The sequence below is a fragment of the Arachis ipaensis genome, chromosome B05 (genome assembly GCF_000816755.2).
Source record: "Arachis ipaensis cultivar K30076 chromosome B05, Araip1.1, whole genome shotgun sequence".
Classification (NCBI taxonomy): Eukaryota; Viridiplantae; Streptophyta; class Magnoliopsida; order Fabales; family Fabaceae; genus Arachis; species Arachis ipaensis.
Genome location: NC_029789.2, coordinates 141088386 through 141096973, shown reverse-complemented (window position 1 = coordinate 141096973; position 8588 = coordinate 141088386). Strand labels below are relative to the sequence as shown.

At 34.8% G+C, this 8588-nt stretch overlaps 1 long non-coding RNA gene across 1 annotated transcript; it reads right to left on the bottom strand.

Annotated features, from left to right (window-relative positions):
* Window positions 7492-8011, bottom strand: LOC107642155. Its single transcript, XR_001620628.2, has 2 exons — window positions 7888-8011; window positions 7492-7814 (listed from the first exon to the last, which is right to left on the bottom strand). It is a non-coding gene; the product is annotated as an uncharacterized LOC107642155 (long non-coding RNA).

The window sequence follows — 8588 nt, the reverse complement described above, 5'->3', positions numbered from 1 at the left end:
TTAATACGACGCCGTTTTCAGGGGGCTGGGAGAGAACCGGCGTTGACAAAAACCGGGCCGGTTCACCCGGTTCGTCGGTTAACCACCGGTTCGGCCGGTTTTTTCACCGGTTTTTTGCAGGGCGGTTTTCCATGTGGACCGGATCGGCTAGGTGACCGATTTCCGGTTAACCCGGTTGAACCGGCCGGTCCGGTCCGGTTCTCAGAACATTGATTAAAACTAAATACTAAAATTGTTAAATTTACAATTATACCCTTAAATTTTATATGAAACCCTAATCCCAAATCCAGATTTTAGTTCTTCCTGTACCCACGGTAGCTAGAACCCAGTCCAGACTTCTTCTTGTCTCCTCTCCCCAAATCTTCCGGTCTTTCACGTCGCCGCTAGAAACGCTGGATACGACCGAGCAACGACGGCGCGCCTATCTCCAGCGCATCACAATCGCGTCTTGAAGCCTCTGACGGTCCTCTCATTGCTGCGGATTGGGTGCTTTCGGGTCTGCACCGCCACTATCGCCACGGTGTCGGACCTGTGTCTCTTGTCTCTCAACGGACCCGGTAAGTTCGTGAAGCACAATATTCATATCTACTTTGACATCTATTGACTTAATCTAATTTGTTATATTGAGTCTTGATTCTGAGCATGCATTCTACAACACATTTTTCTTAAATTCAATTCCTGATAATGCCACCTAACTAAATGAAGAAGGTATAGAGATAGAGTTATGTATGTAGTTACTTATTCGAACCTGCCGTATTTGCAGTTTTGAATCTATTTTTTTGTTTTCCCAAGTTCAGAATTGCTTTTAATTTTGAAATTATTTTAGAAAAATGAAATGTTTATTTTCCTAATTTTTCTTTGTCCGCTAATTTGTTTGCATCTTCACATGAACCTGTGACCTTTTGTGGTCCTTAATACAATAAAATTGGGGAATTGGAGTTGGTAGAAAACTGCTCAAGTTGATTTGGTTCAAGTGTTGATGTTGTGTGAAAATTAAATACTACTGCCTATTCCCCATTCCCCTTTGAATTCTCTTTTTCTTTTCTTTTCCTTTATGGCATTGTATTATTATATCTTTAGTTGAAATGGTTGAAATAATTAGCTGCCTCAGTTCTTGACTTTGAATTTTATTTAGCCTCATAAAATTATAATTGAATCACTTTCTTGCTTAACTTTTCATCAATTTCAAACTTATGGTTACTTTACATTATTCCCAATTGATAAGTAACCAATCGCTAGCTACACAAAGGTTGATAAGACAAGTGACTAACTCACTTAATTGAATTGATCCTAACTTAGTATTCAACATTTTATAGAATAACGAATCTGGTTAACTTTCGAAGACTTATTAAATCCAAAATTAGTTTATATGACCTACAATAATCAATATGATTTAGTTAGTTGAAATTATAATATATGACCTGGTGTGCTATATTGATTTGGGAATGTATTATTATTACTGCCTAACATGCTAGGAGTGTGAAAATTTATTGAAAAATCCAGAGGCACTAGCATTTTATTTTAGCTAGAAAAAAAACCAAATTAAACAGGTAAAAAGACCAAATAATTTTCACAAGTAGACTTCAGTGCCGTTAATTTCACTAAATCAATGTTTGCACTAAAAATTATTGCTGTTAACTTATTAGTTATTATGTTAATGTTGTATGATGGCAAACATTATTTTTGGCATTATATTATTTTTGGCGTCAAGCATAGACTCGGTTGTTACCATTTTAGGTAACTTTCTTGTTCTCACTGCTCTGCTTTTTTCTTAATTGTATAGAATTTTGTCAATTTCTATATTGTGTTTTGGTGTGGAAATGGGGATAGGTATGCAGGGGAGTATTTTGGAGACAAAATCCATGAATTTGGTGTATACTACTTTGCCAATGGACACTGCTATGAAGGAGCATGGCATGAGGGACGCAGGCAAGGTATTGGAACTTACACCTTTCGAAAGGCCGACCGGAGATGCGGTGAATGGAATGCTGGCAACCTCAAGCACCCTCTGCCACCACACTCTCATGCCGTCCTTCGAGCACTTCAGGTATTCAATTCATTCAATCGTCCTGTTGTTTCCTCCAAATAAGCTGGTTGTTTTTTTCCTTATCTATGTGTTTGTCTAATTGCAGGCTGCAAGGAAAACGGCCGATAGCGCGATTAACCTTAGGCGCGTCGACAATGAGGTGAACAAAGCAGTGATAGCTGCTAACAGGGCTGCCAAGGCGTCTAGAGTAGCCGCCGTGAAAGCTGTTCAGAACAGAATGGATGGACAATTTTGCGATACTGATGTCTAAGAATTAAGGCATTAGCTTTTTGTTATACAATTGTAAATTTTCCTTTTTACTAATTCTGAGTACTTAAAGGTGTCACCCCGGATAGCAAAATCTTGCTGGAGGTTGATGATAGTCATGCCTTTTTTTTTTGGCCTTTTTCAGATGTAAATCAAATCAATGAAAGATGAATTTTTTAACATTTTCACTGTGAGGCAACATCCTAAGTAAAGTTTATTAGCATGGTGCTAAGTTGTCAGTGTAAGATTGATCCTTATTTTTACTTGTGTCACTTTGTTTATCATTCTCTTTCTGTGATTCTTTTAAACAGAGATTGAGTTACCACTACTTCTTCTTGAATAACAGAGATGATGACATTCTCATCTTAAACCAATATTTAAAGAGTTAATGAAAAATAAGTTTTTTTCTTCCTTAAAGAAATGAAAAGGCTTGTTCTTGGTGTTGTGATCCTGTAATTAACAAAAGCAAAGACTAGAAGAAGAACTACATTACTGAGAACCACAAATTATAAGAATGGGACAGTTGATGACCAAAAACTATTCATTAACAAGATCATGACCATAAATATTGTACTTAGTAACAAATTCCTGCTCAAACCACCAAAATAAAGGCCATACCACAATACCAATAAAACTGTACAAAGAACCTACACCTATTCTGAACATAGCAAAATAAAGGCGTTTCCAAAATATCTATCCAAAATGCATACCAAATATAAGTTTGTACGTTATATCATCTTAAACATAACCTACTCCCAAAATCCTAAAACCCTACAGTGAAAAACTTAATACCCTAGCCCAAACCTAATACCCTTAACCAACAGTCAACTTCATATAATGGAGCGGACAAGGCCAATCATCTGTGAATCTGACAAGCCCCAGAAGTGTGCATACACGTTAGGACTTTCAGCAAACTTCAAAATCGCCCTCACCACCTCGTCATCACCGAACCCAAGCTGTGTGAGCTTGTTGCCAACCTTCCACTTCTCGTTCACACCAACAATGGCATCAGCTATCAGTTGTTCATTCTTCCTTTGGTCAGCTGAAGATTGCTGAATATGGTCGGCCATCCTCTCCAGTACGTCAAGTTGTTTTCTCTTTCTCCCATATCGCCTTGTGCTTCCTGCACTCGCACCTGCTTCAGATTGTGATGCTTGTCCTTGCATTGCTGGCCCTCCACCGTTGTCTGGATGTGGAGACATATCAGACTCATCAAATCCAACTGCAGTGTCTTCTGTCTCTTCGTTAACCTGTTCCTCCGCATCAAAACCACTAACTGCTGCTGCTCCTGTAGCTCTATCCCTGCCAAATGTACCCTCCAGCCGGTGAAACAGAGAAAATGGCTTGCCAGGACTGTAGAACTTGGTTGGATGTGCCTGTGAAAAAATAAACCGCATTTAACAAATTTTGTATGAAGTTAATATTTTAAAAAAAGAAAAACATGAATGGCTGAGGCTTGTATATATTATAGAGCATGTTCTATTGCTTAATGTGAAACCAAGAAGAGAAGGAGGCTGCTCTTGCCAACACCAGAGTTACCGATGAATAACACCTAATACAAGTAATCAAAGCTACTATTCCCTACCTTTGAACCTGAACCCATTTCTCTCTTTTCTTTTTTTACCCTTTCCAAATTCATTTAAAAAACTCCATAAAAAGTATGCGAGTAGACTCATTCAAAAAGTAGGAGAGATAGTTAGGACAAGTCTGCCTGTGAACAAGTGTCCAAATAAATAGTAAAACAACAAAGTACCAACAAACTCATTCAAGTCATAGACTGCAGGAAATTTTAACTACTAGATCAGGTATAATATGCAAAAGTGAAATAATTCTGCCTATGTTATCACGCAAATTCATTCATCAGTCAATTCGATCCATTGACTCCAGATCTTATTGTAATTAGAGTTTATGAAATTGTATTATTCACACAACAGATATAAAAGAATGATATTCCTATTAAATATATATAGAAATTCAATATCAGACTAACACATGTTTGAACACATTCAAACTGAATGGTGGAAATCACAAATGATGTATTATCAAGTTAACAAAATAAGCCAAGTCTAAAGTTCTCTATACCAGAAGAATACTAGCATAAAGCTTCATAATAGATTGAATTATTACATTATTCAACTAGACTTGTTCAAGAAGTAAGCACAAAGAACAACATCAAGTCTTCATGTTTGGATCTCATATCTTCATAAAAAGACACGCATCGCTTAATAATTTCGGAGCGCTCCATTTCTTCCTAGCAAAATCATTACATCAACAATTACATAAACATTTAAAGAAATCTAACAATACTTGATGCAAAATCTGCTATATCTTAGGACAAAAAACAAGATCAAGAAACTGATCCCAAAAGACAGTTATCACTATCTAGATCTAATCATATATATTGAAGTTTATCTAATCATATATATTGAAGTTAAGCAACACCAGCACTAGAAGGCAAATCTCTAAGACAGAACTTAAGCAACACCAGCACTAGAAGGCAAATCCATGCATGGAAAGTTATGGCTAGCATTTTTTTGATTTGCAAACTGATCATGCGGTGATGATTCTTGATAATTGTGGAGCAAGATTGAATTTTAAATCAGTACATCTCATTATTATTTTTGCATCAGAATACTATTATTTTGGCGTATGCCATAGAAGGCAAACTTCAAAACATAAGCTACAATATAATGTTTTAATACACAAAAAGCTAAGGAGATGCAGATACTTATTATTCTCACAGTGGAAGTCTCATTTAAATTTTGGTATTGTAGGAACCACAATACTTCCTAGTTTAATTAATAAGACAAACATACAATTAACCCCTTTGAATTTTGGCTTGTGAAGTTTATTAATAAAAAGGCTTTTTATGCACTATTTGACAACCTCAAGTTGTCAAAAATCGCAGATTTTGAAAATTTAGTGGTGTAAAGTGCATAGGAGCTAAAATTCAAAAGAATTAGCTGCATTTTTTCCTCCTTAATCAGAATCTGAGTACATAAGTCCATTAGGTTTTCAACTTTACATATCATACAAATACAGATTCAGCAACCAGATATCATTCAAGCTAGAAACATTCGGGATAAAGAAATAGACCAAATCATCCCCCAGAATTTAATATTACCATACTAAACTAACAAATTCCTCTTCAATACGATTTAAGAAATTACAGTGAGTGCGCTGGTTATAGCCACAACAATCATAGATTTCACAAAACAATTTACACATTCTCACATCAAACAGATATAAATTAGATAAACAGAGCAACCCAGAATTCAGAATCAAAAGATGTATAAGAATGCAAAACCTAAATAACCAATCTGACCAAAACCAATTCATAAGAAGCACATCACAAACAAAATTAAAGAAATAAGGCATGAAAACATATACGCATATATACATCAAAACAAATAACCAAATCGAAGTGAAGAGAGAAAAACCCAGATTCTTTCTATAACGAAATCCACGGAGCAGAACTCGCGAAATAAAAATGCATAAACATTCAAATAAATCTGACACTTCTTCATGCAAAATCTGCTATATCTTTTTAGAACCAAAAACAAGAATAAGAAACTGGAATCAAAAGACATGTAACTCTATTTACTTCTCCAAATAGGAAATACAATAGAAACATAACAAAAATGATAATATTGATTTTCCTCTCTCATTTCATATACTGGAAGTGATTTTGTCACGTACTTTAAGCACATCAAACTCTTTCAAAAGGCAAAAAAGAAGGAGAAAAAAGAGGAGATGAGAAGTACATAAACAATTTGGGTTTAAATTGAGAAGAACATGAAGCACATAAACAATTTGGGTTCTTTAACTCTATTTGCAATGGGGTTTTAGTATCTTCGTTTAATTCCTTTCCCAAATTTAAAGCATTTGATCCCGCGCAAATTACTATATCCCATTTCATTTTCTAGCATTTTTGTATATTTTAAATTCCTAATCATGTCATAAAATAATCTTACTCTTTAAAATGATAAATTTGTTTCCACTATTTTAAGATAAAAAGAGATAGATTAAACATAACTTCATAAAATTCGTACATATATGAAAGAGGATTAATATACACTCTTTTCCAAATAATGAAAACCAAGTTTAATTGTTAAGAATATATTCAAATTTTGTGAGAGTATGATTCTCCTACTGTTTATATGATTAGAAACTTCAATTGCCATATAGCAAATATTACCCATGAACTGGGAATCTTGGTTTATATGTTAATTGTGAAAAAGTAAAATACCAAACTTGCATTGCTAGATGCAAAATCCTTCTTCTTACTCTGCCTTCATAGCCAATTCTGTTCTCAGGTATAAGTGGGTCCACACTTGCATGCGTAAAGCATATATTAACCAGTACATATTCTTACTGAGGGAGAATTACAATTTACAACCTTATACACACTTCTAGATTAGCAAATAACATTTTATCCATACGTCCTAGTAGTAAACACTCGCATAAAAGATTTTAAAGAAATAGAAAATATACATTTTCCCCCTTGCTTTAAAAACAAGCTTGTTGTAAAAGAACGTTTTCCTATTTTTAGGTGACTGTATCCAGAGTTACACATTCAAAATAAACACTGCAAATCTTATGTCTAGGATATGAATCACACTCAGTTATACTGATTCCCCCTCTTCTTTAAATCTGATTAAGCACTCTATCAAGTACAACTTATGTTTTATAAAAATATATATAAATAAATTTAGTTAGACCATTTTTACATAAAAAAGCAGCAATTGCTTTATCAGACTATGATTCGCAAACTATGAGAAACCTTAATAAGGTATAGAAACGAATCAGCTTTATCCATGAAAATTTTTACAAGTGCAGTGTAATAGAATAAACCAAGGTAACTAATAACAGTTTGCTTGCAAGTTTGTACTACATATTCAATCATACAATATAAGGTCCAATTGAGTTAGGCTAATGAGAGCTCTGTGCAGACATGGAACAATAGTAGTCGCAGACATGAAAAAATGGGAAAAAATAGTATAACCCATAATGAAATCAACAAATAGATGTTGTTAGGCTAATAAATTGAGTAATCATCCAATTAGTGGCATTTAAAACGAAGTAAACATCATAAACTCATTATTTATAAAGCTGAAATAAATGGGTTATGTTAGGTCACGAACAAATTCACACTAGGCAAAGAACTTCTTTAACTTCAATGCTACTACTACACACTATTAACAAAAATAATTACAAATCAAGCAAAGAGGTTCTGAGTACAAATACACCTTTCAAATACAAACAAATTTGATTTAAGCATTACAAAAATAATGGTTAAATCCACATATCAAATTGATTATCACAAGAAGAGAAAAGTCCCAATGCTAGGTCACGAACAAATCCAAATTAAAGATTAGAGCACGACAGAAAAGATGAAAGGAATCAGTAAATTAAATAACATTTGTATAAAACTAACCTGGTCAGAGCAGTTCGGAGGAGGAGTTGATGGTTGAGGTGGACAGCAATCGAGGAGAGGCGGCAACTTCGCTCTTCGATTTTCCTGTGAATGAGAAAAAGAGGAGGTGAGAAGATGGGGGATACGAAGATAAACTCGCAAGCGGCAAATTACTTACCTAGCGGTGGCGAGGCCAGCGGCGACGCGGTGGCTGTTCTTGAAGAAGAATGCTTGAGTGCAGTGGCTGTTCCGAAGAAGAATGAGAAGATGACTCACGATGGTTGATCAAGAAGCCCTAGATTTACAATAAGGATAATTTTGAAATTATAAAATTTGGATGGGGTAATTTAGGTATAAATTATAATTAAAATTTCTGTCCCCGTCTTTAAATTTTTCTGTCTCCAGTGTCCCTACTTTTTGGAGGTACTGAAATATTGAAATTTTAAAGACAGAGACAGAAATTTAAGTACCAGTCTCTAGCTCAACAAACATAATACTGAGTCCCTGTCTCTCTGTCTCAGTTCTAGTCTCTGCAAACAAACGCTACCTTTGTGTTGGTGGGGCCGCAACTCAAGTGAGACCCACAAACTAAAAAAAAAGTGGCGAAATCTATGGAAAAGAAGAGAAAGAGAATGTCCTTCATTTGAAAAAGGAAAAAGAAAACAGGGAGAGTTGGGGAGAAGAGATCGATGAAAGAAAAGAAAAAAAAAAGGAAAAAATGGCAGTTTTAATATATTCTGATTGAACTGGTAAACTTGTTCCATTTTTTATAAAATTTAGTATGTTGTTTTAGTGTATAGATAAACCTTAGGATATGACTTGTTACTTGTATTACCTTTTTTTTTGTTTGATTTGAGATACCCACTTTTGTGGAGGCTT